Raw genomic sequence first — 18,539 nt, 5'->3', positions numbered from 1 at the left:
CTGTTTGTATATGTTCTAGCTTTTATGTGTTAATATAGGAATCAATAAAAATTTTTTAATGTAAATAAAGGAAAAGGTCATGAGGCATCAGTGTATTACTCCCTAATTCAGAGTCTGGGGGATGGAGCTCTAACTTCTATCAAGAGATTATGGGAGAAAGATTTAAACTTGTTATTGAAGGAGGGAGTGTGGGCTAGGATTCTAAAAAATGTCAAGTCTGTATCTAGAGATGCAAGGGTTCGCCATATGCAATTCAAGATTTTATATAGAGCCTATTGGAGCCCCTCTAGATTGTATAGGCTTGGTCTTAAAGACACACCCACCTGCTGGCAATGTCAATCAGAAGATGGAGACACAACTCATGTCTTTTGGGGATGTGTTAAGATCCAAGAATTTTGGTTGAAGATTCAGAGATTTATGTGTGAGGTATTGGGCTCTCAAATTTTATTTTGCCCCAGACTCTGTATTTTAGGTGATGGGGCGGTCATTAATATGGAGAATAAGCATAAAAAACTGGGTCCTATCTAGCATTATGATTGCCAGACAGATCATTTTAAGGGGTTGGAAGTCGGTTGGAGCGACCCCATTTCAGAAGTGTTCAGAGATGGGCAGGGTGGCAGCTTTTAAAGAGGGGGCATCCAGAAGACTGGGGAATTTAGACTTGTTAGTGGAGAAATGGGGCAAATATCTGACTTTTTTGAAGGGCTTTCAGGGAGGGACAGTGGAGAGAGAGGTGTAGTGGATGTGTGTGATTATAATATATATATATATATATATATATATATATACAGGTGCATCTCAATAAATTAGAATGTCGTGGAAAAGTTCATTTATTTCAGTAATTCAACTCAAATTGTGAAACTCGTGTATTAAATAAATTCAATGCACACAGACTGAAGTAGTTTAAGTCTTTGGTTCTTTTAATTGTGATGATTTTGGCTCACATTTAACAAAAACCCACCAATTCACTATCTCAAAAAATTAGAATATTTTGACATGCCAATCAGCTAATCAACTCAAAACACCTGCAAAGGTTTCCTGAGCCTTCAAAATGGTCTCTCAGTTTGGTTCACTAGGCTACACAGTCATGGGGAAGACTGCTGATCTGACAGTTGTCCAGAAGACAATCATTGACACCCTTCACAAGGAGTGTAAGCCACAAACATTCATTGCCAAAGAAGCTGGCTGTTCACAGAGTGCTGTATCCAAGCATGTTAAAAGAAAGTTGAGTGGAAGGAAAAAGTGTGGAAGAAAAAGATGCACAACCAACCGAGAGAACAGCAGCCTTATGATTGTCAAGCAAAATCGATTCAAGAATTTGGGTGAACTTCACAAGGAATGGACTGAGGCTGGGGTCAAGGCATCAAGAGCCACCACACACAGACATGTCAAGGAATTTGGCTACAGTTGTCGTATTCCTCTTGTTAAGCCACTCCTGAACCACAGACAACGTCAGAGGCGTCTTACCTGGGCTAAGGAGAAGAAGAACTGGACTGTTGCCCAGTGGTCCAAAGTCCTCTTTTCAGATGAGAGCAAGTTTTGTATTTCATTTGGAAACCAAGGTCCTAGAGTCTGGAGGAAGGGTGGAGAAGCTCATAGCCCAATTTGCTTGAAGTCCAGTGTTAAGTTTCCACAGTCTGTGATGATTTGGGGTGCAATGTCATCTGCTGGTGTTGGTCCATTGTGTTTTTTGAAAACCAAAGTCACTGCACCCGTTTACCAAGAAATTTTGGAGCACTTCAGGCTTCCTTCTGCTGACCAGCTTTTTAAAGATGCTGATTTCATTTTCCAGCAGGATTTGGCACCTGCCCACACTGCCAAAAGCACCAAAAGTTGGTTAAATGACCATGGTGTTGGTGTGATTGACTGGCCAGCAAACTCACCAGACCTGAACCCCATAGAGAATCTATGGGGTATTGTCAAGAGGAAAATGAGAAACAAGAGACCAAAAAATGCAGATGAGCTGAAGGCCACTGTCAAAGAAACCTGGGCTTCCATACCACCTCAGCAGTGCCACAAACTGATCACCTCCATGCCACGCTGAATTGAGGCAGTAATTAAAGCAAAAGGAGCCCCTACCAAGTATTGAGTACATATACAGTAAATGAACATACTTTCCAGAAGGCCAACAATTCACTAAAAATGTTTTTTTATTGGTCTTATGATGTATTCTAATTTGTTGAGATAGTGAATTGGTGGGTTTTTGTTAAATGTGAGCCAAAATCATCACAGTTAAAAGAACCAAAGACTTAAACTACTTCAGTCTGTGTGCACTGAATTTATTTAATACACGAGTTTCACAATTTGAGTTGAATTACTGAAATAAATGAACTTTTCCACGACATTCTAATTTATTGAGATGCACCTGTATATATATTGTTTTGTTTTGTTTTTTGTTTGTTTGAGTGTCTATAATTATGTGATCACTGGGGTGTTGTTGGGGGTCGGGCTGGGGTTGGGGGTTGGGGATTGGGGGGGGCAATTGTGAGGGTTAAATATTGATTCTTTTTGTATGTTTTGCTTTTCATTGTTTAATAGATGAATCAATAAAAAATGTTAATCACAAAAAAATAAAAAATACTGATCATTTCAAAAGTATACCACAAGATGTAAACAATATGGGTGTAAACATGATTTTATTGTGATAAAATAACTTACTAACCTTATCTGTGTGAAGTTATAGCCAATTTTACAACTTCGTTGCCATGACGATGTAATGTCAACAAACCCTAAAAGGACTGTAAAAATGACAATATAAACAACTTTACAGCTCAAATAATACACAAGTTTTAACCGAATAATTAATGTAAGTGTTTTTATAAAATTATAAGCTTCACGTAAGTGTCTCACTGTAACACAGATTTCTTTTTTTTTTTTTAAGAAAAGGAGTCAAAATAATTTTTTGTGGTAATCAACATTGACACAAATGCTGTTGATTGAGCTTAACTTATATTGAACCTGGAATATTCCTTTAATTGACTGATTTATTGTACCATGACAATAATAATAATGTGTATTGTATGCATACCTTGGCTTTTATCTGTCGATGTTTTAAATCTGTTTTATAAGCATCTCTCTGCACAGCCTAGTCACGTGACACAACAAACTCCATGCAGAGTCAGGGATTGTTTTTTATTTAACCTCTAGAAGGTGCCATTATATTGTTGAACCAAGGAGTTCAGTCTGTAGAACCCTCTAGCACCGGCCACGGAGGAATTAATAAAAAAAACTATCAGTGTTGATTTTTTCCGATAGCTAAAAAAACGCTACTATCGGTCCCGATTAATCGGTAAATCCAATATATTGGTCGACTTCTATCCATGAGTTAACGAAACCCTACATGAAACACACTAGACATGCTCGTGTACAGTGCATCGTGGCTCTCATTATATGACATGACTAACAACTAGTTGTCCAGTGCGGTTGCATTCACACAGTACATGTTTGCTGAAAATGCAGTTGTGAGACCTGAAAATTTGCAGGTATCAGTTCGGTTATAGAATGCGGTTGTCACACTCTTAAATAATCATCCTGTGTGTGAACGCAACTGTATTAAGCACTCAAAACAGGTCTGACAACTGTATTCTGCTGCTGTGTGAACGTGGCCTCTGTGTCACTGCGTGTCATTTACACTGCGTTTATGAACCCAAAATGACAAATAACATTTGTAATTATATTTTTAATCGCTAAATTAAGGTGAAATCAGTAACAGTAACTTGATTCGAATTTAAAGTGCGCATATAAAGTTAGATCAAATAACTGTGATCAGATGATTATTTAATAATCGCGATTATTAAACCAGCTCTAGGGTGTCTGGTGTGATATAATGTGGTCTGATGGTGTCCGATGGTGTCTGATGAGATCTAATGGGGTCTAGCAACCACAAAGTATACACTAGCAACCACCTTTTGAACCAATTTTTAGGCAAGGCTTTGTCAAGTCAACATCAAAGTTTGTCTATCTAGTTAATAATTATTCACTGAAGTTGAAATGTAAATTAACGATGCCTCTTAAAGTTGCTGTAAGCTATTTTATTTTTTCATTGAAAGGTATGCAAAAAATAATCCTATTCACTGAAAGATATCACTGAAATAAGTGTTGTGAGATAACACACCGATCACTGACTGACAGAATCTCTGTAAAAAGTAAAATAAAAAGTGTCCATAGGAATGTAGCTAATCAGACAGCATTTGAGGCTCTTTCTGCCTGTCAAACATTTTGCCCGTTCTCATAGTGTTGTCGTTGCAGCGAATTATTGAGGCTTAATGCCATATTCTGACTCATAATTTGTCAGTTGAGGTCGCTATTTCGCTACTGCTGTGTTTGACAACCGTGGGAACATGCTTTGTGTCAGTTTCAACGGGATCGGTGCGGTGTTTTGGAAAGAGGGGCCATGGCTAAATCAATGATTCAGTCTCGTTGAAGTTAAAATGGCAAAAAAAAAAAAAAATCACTTACAGCTCCTTTAATGCATCTTTGACACTGAAGAGATGGTAATAGAGCTGGAAACCTTGAGAGGTCTCTGCTCTAGTCAGTTAATGCCAGGGCGAACAGGCCCGTCTCCAAAGATGTAATTTGCAGGTGCATTTGAAATATCCTTTCATTTATGCACTAGTTCACAACCACATATCTCCAATAATCACAAAACATCCAGCCAAACAGCATACACAAAGGATACATTTACATAATTACAAAGAATTGCTGCTAATGACAACCATTTCTGCAGGTTGTTGTTTTGCTCAAGTTGTCAAATCTTTTGTAAGTGGATGTACAGCCACTGAGATGGGATTGCTCTGACTCATATGCTATTGAAACAGATCACATTCATTGTGGTATATTGCTTCATTTAAAAAGGTAATTTCCTCAACAGTATATGAGATGAAGACAGGTCATCTGTCAACCCACACGCGATTTGAGCCCATTCTCCTCTGGACAGATATTGTGTGGGTCTAACAGCCCTGCAATAAAGTCGTCAGACAGTTGAGCGGTTCAGGCAGAGGTGGTTGGTGGATAATTTGGTTTGGCATGGACCATGATGGAAAGATTAGATATAAATACACAGCTGTCTGCCAGAGCTAAATCAGAGACATTTGTTGGGCGAGTGGGAACAACAAATGTTGTCTCTATTCACTGTGACATCTCATCACAATAAATGAAATAGTCTTTTATTCACTATCTCTGTGTTTAACCACATTCCCTTGTCCTGCAGATACACGACTCAGTCAGGACCTAAATATGTTTAGGGACAAACTGAAAAACAGTCCATGTGCCTCTGCAAACAAACTTACCTTTAGCTTTCGAGTGGGCATCGGAATTATTGAAAACAGAGAAAGAGCACTTTAGCAAGGGATTGTTTACCCCAAAATGACATTTTGTCATCATTTAGTCATGCTTATGTTGTTGCAAACATGTGTGAGGTAATGCTTAGTCACATTTACCTTTGCAAGGTGAAATTCAGGCCACGTCCACACTAATCCATTTGAAGTTGAAGTTTGAAAACACCATTTTCAGCTATCTAGCGTCATTGTTTCCAAAGTATGCGGTTATGGAGACCGTTTTTGGAGGTCTTTGTTTTCAGGAAGGAAAACGGCAATCTAATGTGAATGAGAGGCGTAAACATAGCAAAATAAGTGTGTTTTCAATCTCATCTGCATGATCAGTAATTTTGCCTGATGGACATTTGGTGGTGAAAAAAATTCCCAACATAAATTCCAATGGAGTTCAAGTTTGGTGAACTTTGATAAATAGGAATTGGTGAACGTTGACCAATACGAGTTTGCTTGATGATAGTGATGTGCCTGAAGCCAAATAACTTATTCAGAAAGACATGAATTATGACTAAAATTAATAACGAATTCAATCGAATAATAGAAATATATTGGTTAGACTGATTATCCAACGAGAACAAGGATAGCGCAATATTTGTTAGACTGATTATCCAACGAGAACAAGGATAGCGCAATATTTAAAATAAATAAAAAATAAACGTGTGAGGTGAGGGATGGGTGAAGTTTCTGATCAATTAGAGTGATTTCCTTCTAAAACAAAGCAAACGCAAATCACCTGCAAAGAACGAGCACAGACTGTTGTGTAGGGCTTGAATCACTGCAAAGATTTTGCTGGCAATATAAAGTTAAGCAATATCAAGAATATAACAATGATTTTAATGCACTTTTTATTTGGCCACTTGATTTCCTAAAGAGCGAATTATAAGTCTAATTTCACGATCCTCCAGGGCTGCACGACTGATCCTTCGCTAAGCCCCGCCTTAAAAGCATTCCAGACCAATCCTGCCTTAGCAAATATTGCCGTCTTCCATTTCTCTGTCAAGCGTTTGGCATTTTTTCCAACGAGAGTCTACGGAAGTAATGTGTGTTTGAGTAGTTTGAGAGTAAGCCGAATTTTATAATAATGATCCAAATTTTAAAAACGTTGTTGCTGACATAGGTTCATAGGTACTGAGCACAGTCTTTACATAAATCTCGAGAAGAGTATTATGGATTCCAGTGGTTCGCAGCCTTTTTTTTGATTGTATGCCCCCTACCAGCATGTGACATAATTTGAAAGCTGAGACTTTGTTGTACCAAAACACGTAAAACACAAAACTCAATATTTGTGTTATTTGCTTAATTTGCTTGATGCAACTTCGATGCACTGCATAATTTCAAAGTTTTGTTAATAAATTCAGCAGGCTTACGTGTCATGAATGTGAGACCAAACCTTGTGTTTCTTGAATTCAAACAGAGGGAGGGCTATATCTGGAGCCTATAAAATGAAAATACGTAGACAGAAACTAATAATAAAAGTGATATTGTTCATATATTTCAAAAATAAGTGAAAAGACCAAAAATATTGCATATTTTGTCCCACTGAAATGCTCATTCTACATTACAGCATTGATTTAGAGTTGGATGCAGATGTAAATTTACTCATATCAACAACAGTAAGGTTATGTATAACATCTATAAAAAGTAAACCAGTTATTTCTTCTTAAACTCAAACAAAAATATTTTAGCCTATTTTTTTTTTTTTTAGAATTTACACATTTCTATTTCATCTTAAATAAAAATAGTGTATTTTGCATTTGCCCTTTTTAATTTTAATTTATTTTTATAGTTTTAACAGTGGTATTTGTAACAAGACCATAGTAAACACATGGAAGCATAGATCTTCTTCATGTAACATGATTTCTATAAAACAAACTATGGCATTTTTGAAATTATAAACAGTAGACCTACTCTAAACACATGTAAAAACAATAAATACAAAATATAAATATTTATAAGTTGTAACTCCCCTAATGTAGCCCATGACAAATTTAATAGAGCTGAAGTAGTGATATGATAATATTTATTATCAATCTATATCTGCCAAACGTAAAGTTAGTGTTACTATAGTAAATTCAAGGGTGGTGATGTAGAATTCTGTGCCGAATTCAAATGGTTTCCGCTTCTCGCGTCTTGCTTCTCACTGATTTTCGCAAAGTTGCTCGAGGAGGTCACGTGACGCCATACAAGGAACAGACGTGTGAGCAACAAGCTCTGTGCACTTTGCTAAATTTTTATTATTTTTATGTGATAACCTGGTGAAATTCGATACAGTCAGTTACACATTTTGCTCTTTGAGGTAAAATATGGCAAAGAAGTCAAAATCCTCGGGCTCTGGAGACTTTAAAAGACACTTACGTGCTCAGGATGAAAGCCCCATCAGGCCTACAGACAGGGAACTCGATTTGGTTGGTGCGACGAGAGAGGAGATCCAGCGTCAACTGTCCAATATGTCGGTGATGCTGACGAGGATTCTTGCTGACTTGGAGGATCTCGCTGATATACGTCCATCGATAACGGTGATGGAAACAAAATTCTCTGAGTTAGTCACAAGAGTGACAGATGTTGAGAGACGAATCGATTGTCTTAAGTCATCGGAAAGGGAATTATCCGCTAATTCACCCGTGACCAAAGTTGATTTGGAATGTGTTCTTGGAAAAATTGAAGATCTTGAGAATAGAAATTGCAGGAATAACATCCGAATTGTTGGAATTCATGAGCATGAGGAGGGCAAAGATATGGTGGAATTCTTGGATGAACTCTTCCCGAGTCTGCTCGACATAACGGGCCGTGGGCTAGAAATCGAGCGAGCTCACAGAGTTTCGGCTGGTAGATCTACTGAGGGAAACAGGCCCCAATCAATTTTGGTCAGATTTCTGAGATCATCCGATAAAGATCTTGTGTTGCGCCAGGCGAGGAACAAAGGAAGACTTTCTTGCTAGAATCACCAGTATTCATCAGTATTTTCTTGTTCCTGGACTTTGCGAATTTGACAAGAGAGAAACGCGAGTGATTCAAGGTGTAAGAAACTCTTGCATCAAAGAAATATCGTTTTTGCACTGATGTTTCCGGCCAGACTGAGAATAGAGACGAAGGATGGTCGCAAAGTATTCACGTGTCCGAAACAAGCACTGTCTTTTATACAATCTATGAGTGAGTAAACCATTAGGGTTTTTTCATGTAAGTGGATCGACTCGCTGTTCATTGACTCTACTGTTGGAGGAAGTTGGGCGTTGTTTTTGTTTCTTTTTGCGTTGACTCCGCCTGGCGGCTGGAGTCTGTTTGGTGGAATAACACTTTTCCTTAAAGAATCTTTTGCATCGACGGAAGATTGCTTCTGCACTGAAGTTCCCGGCCAGGTTGAGATTAGACACTATGGATGACCGCAAAATGTTTACATGCCCACACAAACGTCATGGTGTATTCTTTTCATGTGTTCTCTGAGTGAATTTGACTCTTGATCACCTGAGGAACCGGGATTCCTGTTTTGCTGCTGTTTATAATGGTTCCGCCTGATGGCTGGAGTTTGCTTTGTGGAGTAACACTGCTTTGGGACAGTTTTGTTAATGAATCTGCACGTTCTTTGTTCTTATGCCTCCTGTTGGCTGGGGTTTGATTTGCAGAGTTTTTCTGAGGGACATTGGAATGATTACGTCATCTGCTGCATTCATAAGCAACCGGTTCACCGTTCATCTGTTTGACTGTTTGAGGACACTGAACGGTTTATAGCGGCTGGAATTTTGTTCTGTGGAAGAACACATCTTTGAGTCAGTTCTGTGAATGAATCTATACGTTACGTGTGTTTATGATGCCTACTGGCAGAGGTTTGTTTTACAAAGTATTTTCTGTTGCGTAATTTTGCCTTACAAACTTGTGAGGCAAAATTGAGCAATCCGATGGCAAAGTTGTCGCGGGGGCTCTTGCAGGCGTGCATGGACCTTTTGAGTTTGGAGGGATTGACGCCGGTTGGCATTTTTGTGCGCGGGGTTAATGCGCGTGTTTTCTTTACTTTTTTTTTTTTTTTTGGTTTGGGGGGAGTTCTGGGTTTGATTGTTGCACTAATGGAGATTGTGGTCTGTATAATCTTGTTTTTGACACACAATTTATTTTTTTCTATTATATCAAGATGTCAATCGTTAATATGAATGGATTATCCCTCTCCACATGGAATGTGAATGGGTTGGGGCACCCCCATAAAAAGAAGGAAGGTTATTTCTTTTCTTAAACATAAGATATGTGATATAGTGTTTCTTCAAGAAACGCATCTTTCCCCACAGGAAGCTGAAAAATTTGAGAAGATATGGGGTGGACATGTTTTGTTTAGTGCTGGCTCAAGTAAGAGCAGGGGAGTTATTATATTGATAAATAAACATCTACAATTCAAATATCTCAAACAGATTAATGAAATTCAGGGACAAAGGCTGATTTTGGCTAATATTTATGCACCTAATGCTGATGACCAGGGCTTTTTTATAGATCTTGAAGGGATGTTGCAAACCGCTGGCACCCCTTATGATACTGTATAATATTGGGAGGATACTTTAATCTTTTGATGGACTCAGTCCTTGATCATAGTGAAGCAAAAGTGTGTAAGCACCCTAGTGCAACAGTGACACTTCACAGGATGTGTAAAAATCTTGGTCTTGCAGATATCTAGCGACTTTTGAACCCATCTGGTAGAGACTATAAATTTTTTTCATCAGTTCATAAAATCTATTCTAGAATAGATTTTTTTTTATATATCTAAGACCCTCACTTCATCTGTAGTCGATTGCTCAGTTGGAAACATTTTAGTCTCAGATCACGCCCTGGTGAGATTAGAGATGTTGCCACATACGGAGAAAAAGAAATCATATAGTTGGCGCTTTAATGTATCCCTTTTGCAAAATCCTGATTTCCAACAAATGTTAAAGGCTGAAATCAATGTTTATATGGAGACCAACTGGTCCTCAGTATCCTCTGTGGGCGTGGCTTGAGAGGCACTTAAGGCTGTTCTTAGGGGTCGGATCAAACAGTATGCCTCATTCCTCAAAAAATCCAAAGCACAAGAACTTGTGTAATTGGAAGAGGCAGAGCTGAAATGTCATATGTCGTCTGATGGCCTCAGAGAATTGACCCGATTGAAATATAGATATAATGCTATTTTGTCATGGAAAGTGGAGTTTTAGTTATTCAGGGCAAGACAGTCATACTTTGAGTTGGGGGAACAAAGCAGGGAAGCGTTTAGCTAGATATATTAAACAGAGAGAGTCTTTTTTCACCACTCCCTCAGTAAAATCTTCTGCCGGTGAAATGTTCACCTCGGCCAGTGATATTAATAATGCTTTTAAGGAATTCTATTTTGATCTCTAAAGTTCCACGTCTTCATCTACTGATGAACATATTGGAAAATTTGTGGATCCATTAGAACTCCCTAAACTGATGACCGAGCAAAAAAACTCTCTTGATTCTGAGATAACCTTGGAGGAGCTTGACGAGGTAATTAAGTCCCTGCCTACTGGCAAAGCTCTGGGGCCAGATGGATTTGCCGCTGAATTTTTTTAGATCTTGTGCAACAGAATTGGCTCCACTTTTGCTAGAAGTTTATACAGAAGCATTAAAGAATGGAAAGCTTCCCCCAATCATGACACAAGCCCAGATCAGACTGATTCTTAAAAAGGAAAAAGATTCAAGTGAGTGTAAAAGTTACCGTCCAATTTCCCTGATCCAGCTAGATGTAAAAATGTTGTCAAAAATTCTGGCTAACTGATTAAGTAAAGTTATGACATCTCTTATACATATAGATCAGGTGGGGTTTATTCGGGGCCGTATCTGATAATATTAGGCGTTTCCTCAATATCATGTGGTCAGTGGTGAATGATCAGACTCCGGTTGCTGCCATCTCACTCGACGCCGAAAAGGCATTTGATATGGTTGAATGGGATTATCTTTTTAAGATTTTGGAAATGTATGGGTTTGAGAGTACATTTATTGGTTGGATTAAGTTACTTTATAGACACCCTGTAGCAGCGGTACAAACAAATGGATTAATTTCAGATTATTTTACTCCGAATAGGGGCACCCAGCAGGGTTGCCCACTTTCCCCATTATTGTTCTGTCTTGCCCTGGAACCATTAGCAGCTGCGATAAGAAAGGAGGATGATTTTCCATGGGTGATTGCGGGAGGTATGGCGCATAAGCTTTTGCTTTATGCAGATGATATTTTATTATTTGTCTCCGATACTTCTAGATCTATGCCTTGCCTCCACAGAATTATGAATTCCTTTTCCAAGTTCTCAGGATACAAAGTCAGTTGGTCTAAATCCGAAGTTTGGGCTCTGACAGCATACTATCCAGTAGTGGCTTTCCAGCCAGGCACCTTCCAGTGCCCAAACAGGGCATTAAATATTTGGGTATTTTATTTCCACCAAATTTGTCTAACTTATTTAGAGTTAATTTTGACCCTCTAATAAAAAGATTTTCAAGTGATGTTGACAGGTGGGCTTCACTACATTTATCGATGATTGGGACTCAAGATGGTGCCGAGTATGGCTGCTGCGTTGCGAGCTCCGACACAACATGGTAGTGTTTTGTTTGTTTTGTTTACAATTCTTATGTTTTTGTCTTGGATGTTGTCTGCCTTATTGTCTATGACAGACAAACACTTTTGGACATTGGTTCAGCAATTACACACCGTACACCGGACTTCAAATTCCTCAATGCCGACCCACTGTTTACAAACACGCAAGCGGAGCCCTTTGTCTGGGCAGCCCAGACGTGGAAACGTAGGAGGAAAAGGGGAAACAGAGCCGGCATTCTCATCAGAGTAATCGACCCCCGCTACCCAGTATTCTACTGGCAAATGTTCAGTCTCTGGATAACAAGCTCTGCGAGCTGAAAGCGCGGATCTCTTTCCAACGAGAGACGAGGGACTGCTGCATTATCTGCCTTACGGAAACTTGGATGTCTGCGGAGATTCCAGACTCAGCCATTGAACCCGTGGGGTTCTCCGTGCACCGAGCGGACAGAGCGAAAGACCTCTCGGGTAAAAGCAGAGGTGGTGGTGTATGTTTTATGATCAACAAATCCTGGTGTGATCAGAGGAACGTACATTCTATCAAGTCTTTCTGCTCTCCTGATCTGGAATTTCTCATGCTTCTGTGTCGACCATTCTGGCTACCGAGGGAATTCACAGCGGTCATTATCGCTGCTGTGTACATCCCGCCACAAGCCGACACAGACCGGGCACTCAAGGAACTGTATGGGATTATAAGCAAACAGGAAACCGCGCACCCTGAGGCCACATTCATTGTGACCAGGGACTTTAATAAAGCCAGTTTCAAATCAGTCGCATCAAAATACCACCAACACATCAGTTTTAACACACGAGGGGACCGGGTTTTGGACCATTGCTACTCTCCCTTCCAGGATGGCTGCAAATCCCTCCCCCGCCCACCATTTGGCAAATCGGACCACTCTTCCATTCTGCTTCTGCCCGCTTACAGGCAGAAACTGAAACAGGAAGCACCCACCCTCAGAACGATCCAGTGCTGGTCGGACCAATCAGACTCTCTACAAGACTGTTTTGATCACACAGACTGGGAGATGTTCCGGTCCGCCTCTGATGACGACATCGAGCTTTACGCTGATAGAGTAATGTGTTTCATCAGAAAGTGCCTAGAGGATGTTGTTCCGACCAGAACAATACGGATCTATCGAACCAGAAGCCATGGATTAATAGCGATGTTTGCGATGCACTTAATGTGCGGACCTCTGCTTTTAATTCCGGGAATGCGGAGGAGCTTAAACAAGCCAGTTATGCCCTCCGAAAAACAGAACAGCAAAACACCAGTACAGGTACAAGATTGAAGGACAGTTTAACACCACCAACTCTAGAAGCATATGGCAGGGAATTAACATCATCACGGACTTTAAAGGGAATAAAAACTCCGCCATGAACACCGCTGCCTCTCTCCCGGATGAGCTAAATACTTTTTATGCTCGTTTTGAGGGAAATAACACTGCCCTCGTGGAGAGATCTCTCGCGGCCGAAGCTACAGAGGTCAGTTCACTCTCCGTCTCTGTAGCGGATGTAACCCGATCCTTCCGACGGGTGAATATCCGCAAAGCCGCGGGTCCAGACGGCATTCCGGGCCGCGTCATCAGAGCGTGCGCGAACCAGTTGTCTGGTGTTTTTACGGACATTTTCAACCTTTCCCTCTCTTTGTCTGTAGTCCCCACATGCTTTAAAATGTCCACAATTGTGCCTGTTCCAAAGCAATCAAAAATCACTTGCTTAAATGACTGGTGTCCTGTTGCTCTGACCCCCATCATCAGCAAATGCTTTGAGATACTAATCAGAGATTACATCTGCTCTGTGCTGCCTCTCTCTCTAGACCCATTGCAGTTTGCTTACCGCAACAACCGCTCCACTGATGATGCCATTGCATCTAAAATACACACTGCTCTCTCCCACCTGGAAAAAAAGAACACTTATGTGAGAATGTTGTTTGTAGACTACAGCTCAGCATTCAACACCATAGTGCCCTCCAAGCTTGATGAGAAACTCCAGGCTCTAGGCTTAAACAGCTCGCTGTGCAGCTGGATCCTGGACTTCCTGTCAAGCAGATGCCAGGTGGTTAGAATAGGCAGCAATATCTCCTCATCACTGACCCTCAACACTGGAGCCCCGCAGGTCTGTGTTCTCAGCCCACTCTTGTATTCCTTGTACACATATGACTGTGTGGCAACACATAGCTCCAATGCCTTCATTAAGTTTGCTGATGACACGACGGTGGTAGGTCTGATCACTGACAATGATGAAACAGCCTACAGAGAGGATGTGCACACTCTGACACACTGGTGTCAGGAGCACAACCTCTCTCTCAACGTCAGTAAGACAAAGGAGCTTGTGGTGGACTTCAGAAGGAAAGACAAAGAACACAGTCCCAACACCATCAATGGAGCACCAGTGGAGAGAGTCAGCAGCTTCAAGTTCCTGGGTGTCCACATCACTGAGGAACTCACATGGTCCATCCACACTGAAGTCATTGTGAAGAAGGCTCATCAGCGCCTCTTCTTCCTGAGACGGCTGAGGAAGTTTGGAATGAACCGCCACACGGTTCTACACCTGCACTGTAGAGAGCATCCTGACTGGCTGCATCTCTGCCTGGTATGGCAATAGCACAGCCCACAACCGCAAAGCACTGCAAAGGGTGGTGCGAACTGCCAGACACATCATTGGAGGTGAGCTTCCCTCCCTCCAGGACATATATACCAGGCGGTGTGTGAAAAAAGCTCGGAGGATCATCAGAGACTCCAGCCACCCGAGCCATGGGCTATTCTCACTGCTACCATCAGGCAGGCGGTATCGCAGCATCAGGACCCGCACCAGCCGACTTCATGATAGCTTCTTCCCCCAAGCAATCAGACTTTTGAACTCTTGATCTCCCACGATCAAATACATCAGCACTGCACTTTATTACTCCTACTCTTATATCTCACACCGGACTGTCATAAATTATATTATTATCATATTATATTCTCTCTTAACAACTTACTATCAACCGACAGCCTGAATGTCAATACAGTACAATACAACCTACTGTACATTCTATATATACTGTATATACTTTTTTATTGAATAATGTGTATCTATATTGTGTGTATTGTATACTGTACAGTGTATGTTATTATTTGTAAATTGTGTTGTGTAAATTTGATGTTTATTATAAATTGGTATATGTCTCATCACTGTCACGACTATTATGTTGATCGAAACTGCACCCAAGAATTTCACACACCATTGCACTTGTGTATATGGCTGTGTGACAATAAAAGTGATTTGATTTGATTTGAGGTCAATGTAATTAAAATGAATTGTATTCCAAAATTCAACTATCTGCTGCAGTCTCTCCCTATAGACGTCCCCCTCTCTTATTTTAAGCAATTTGAAAGTATAGCAAAGTCCTTCATTTGAAATGGTAAGCGTCCCAGATTGCACTTCAACAAATTACATAGGCAAATTGACAAAGGTGGGCTAGGCCTACCCAAGATTTTGTTTTATTATTATACTTTCGGTCTCAGACATTTGGCTCATTGGTTGCTTCCACCTGAAAGGGCCCCCTCCTTGGTTTTGTATTGAACAAGAAGTTCTTGCCCCTATTTCGCCATTGCAGGGCCTGTCTATCAAACTAACCGGTGAAGTTAAGTTACACCCTGTCATCTCGTATTTGAACTCGGTATGGACAAAAGTGTCCAGAGTGTTTAATTTGGACATTTATTTGAATGCTGCTTCGAGCATATGGTTGAACCCAGAATTATGTATTGATAAATCCCCCTTCTGCTGGTCAGAGTGGATTGTCAGGGGAGTTGCTGCACTCGGTGATCTATATGAGAATGGAGTGTTGAGATCCTTTGATAATTTGACTCAACACTTTGGGATTCCCAGATCTCAGTTTTTTAGGTATTTACAGTTGCGCCGCCTGCTCTGTACTATTTTTGGGAGTAGCGTACACCCCCCTAAAGCGGCAGATACATTGGGAGAGGTGCTTGCTGCTTTTGGTAAAGGACATGAGGCATCAGTGTATTACACTTTGCTAATTCAGAGTTTGGGGGATGGAGCTTTAACTTCTATTAAGAGATTATGGGAGAAAGATTTTAATTTGGTGTTGGAGGATGGGGTGTGGGCTGGGATTTAAAAAAACATCAAGTCTGCATCTAGAGATGCAAGGGTGCACCTTATGCAATTGAAGATTTTGCATCGATTTTATTGGACCCCTTCTAGAATGTATAGGCTTGGTCTTAAAGACACACCCACCTGCTGGAGATGCCAATCGGAAGATGGGGACACATCCCATGTTTTTTGGGTACAAGAGTTTTGGTTGAAAGTACAGAGGTTCGTATGTGAAGAGGTCAACACACGGTTTTCGTTTTGCCCCAGATTGTGAGCGGTCCTGCATGTGGGTGATAAATACGTGGAGAGTTGGGTCCTAACAGGCGTGATGATTGGCAGGCGGTTAATTCTCAGGGGATGGAAGTCGTCTGATGCGCCCTCGTTTCGTGAGTGGTGCGTTGAGCTGGGTAGGGTGGCGGCGTTTGAGGAGATGGTGTACAGAAGGCTGGATAACATGGATATTTTCATTAGGAAGTGGGGCGGTCATCTGGCCTTTTTGGAGGGTTCTCGGGGAGGGATTAGAGTTTTTTTTTTTTATTTCTATGTCTTAATATTTCCTGTTTTATTGTCTATTTGTGTGTCTTTGTCAGTTGACTTCCGATCACTAGAGTGCTTGTTTGTGTCGGGTGGGGTGGAGGGATTATTGTTCGGGGAGGAAATAAAAAAGTTTTGATTTCATGTGGTTTGAGGTTGTATTTTCTATTATGTCTGTGTGATTTGCTGTATGCATCAATAAAAAATGTGTTAATTGAAATGCAAAGCTGCTCGAGCTTTAAGAGCTTTGGACTCACACTGCTCTGTCCCTTGAGCCATATCCATCTACAGAGCCATACAGGTGCATTAGCCGAGGTTGTACCTCCACCTGTGCATTTGACGCTGCTAAACCAGATACTTAAGATGAGTCACTAAACTTCAAAATCAGATGAACCGTGGTACAAATGCGTACCAACCCGTATAATTGAGAACCAACTGATATACTCCAAGTCTAGATAAACATTTTAATGCAAAGGGGAACTTTAGGATAGATTTAATTATTATGACTGATAAACATTTTTTTCATGAAACTAAAGGCCAAAGGGTTTATCACAGTATATTTTTGGAACTACACCACTTCATGTTGCCCGAAAAATTAAACATGTGCTTTGAACCTGAAGGAAACTGCTGCATCACACATTTCTTTATCTAATTGTCCATTGTGGATGTCGAATTCTGTGAATACCTTTTTATGCGCTTTGTGAATGTGCGAGGAGCCAGAGACAGTCCGAAATGCAGGACTTTGAATTGATACGCTGTTCCCTCGAACGTGAATCTCAAAAACATCCTGTGATGTCGTACAATTTGAATATGAATGTCCTTCAGATCTATCAACGCAAACTAGACGTGTGAGCGTAAATGAGATAAGATCCATTTCTGAGTAATCATTTTGAATGGGCGCTTTATGATTGTGTGATTTATATGTCTCAGATCCAGGATTGGCCGAAGCCTGCCATCTTTCTTTGGAACAAGAAAATAAAGGCTGTAAAACCCTTTTTGTGCTTGACAATTTGGCACAATCTCTATCGCGTTTTTCATGATGAGACTGTGTATTTCGGCTCGTAACACTGGCGCGTCTTCAGACGAAACCGCGGGAGACAGAATGCCGTTGAAATGGGGTGGCTGGCGTGCAAATTGGATCATATAACAATGTTCGATCGTTTTTGCACCCATTCTGAAATACCCGTTAGGGCTCGCCACACATCCGCGTAACGGGACAGAGAGCAATTTGTTTTGCTAACTGTATGATATGATGCGACGCTCACTATAGGGAAGCGGTTGCGCATAATGTGTGTGCGTTGAAGAGGAAAAAGGGGCTCTTTATTGAGAATATGTGAGCATCTCGTGCATTTGCAACGAATGCTGTATTTTTTATTGCATTTATTTGAGTGCAAGACACAGAAACAACATTTTGAACAATATTGTGAACAACAATATTCCTTTCCTGACAAACAATAGTGGGGAGATGGGAACAGTGTTTTGTGTCGCCAATCGAGCCTTTTTTGGAGTAACCGCGGACTCTACTTTCCGCTTCAAAGGGTTGTGCCCGTCAGGAGCGCTTTTGCTGCACGTGCTGATATGCAGGTGCCGGTGAGGCAGCAAGTATGGGCTTTTAGTTGGGTGCTGGCTCGAAACAAAGCGAGGGCGAACCGGCTGTGATATACTCACACTTTTGGGCATAAAGTGTCCCATAGCCTGTGACTGCTGCTGAATCGCGACGTAACGCTCAGCAAACTTATTCACAGAGCCGCCAAAGAGGCTGGCTGGAGACACTGGAGCATCCAACAGAGTGGCTTTTTCCTTATCACTCATTTCTGTGAGGGTCAGCCATATACGTCGATCCAGAACTGCCAGGTTGACCATGGACTTGCCGATGTGCACAGTGACTTTCGTGGTATGCAGCGCTAAATCTGTAGCGGTGCGGAGCTCTTTGAATATCTCTGGATTGAAGACGTGCTCGTCCATTTGCCTGAGGAGCTTGGCTTGAAATTCCTGGCACACCACCATTGTGTGGAATGCTGATC

This window comes from Myxocyprinus asiaticus, chromosome 34 (assembly GCF_019703515.2).
Source record: "Myxocyprinus asiaticus isolate MX2 ecotype Aquarium Trade chromosome 34, UBuf_Myxa_2, whole genome shotgun sequence".
Taxonomy (NCBI): domain Eukaryota; kingdom Metazoa; phylum Chordata; class Actinopteri; order Cypriniformes; family Catostomidae; genus Myxocyprinus; species Myxocyprinus asiaticus.
Note: the sequence above shows the minus strand (reverse complement) of the source record.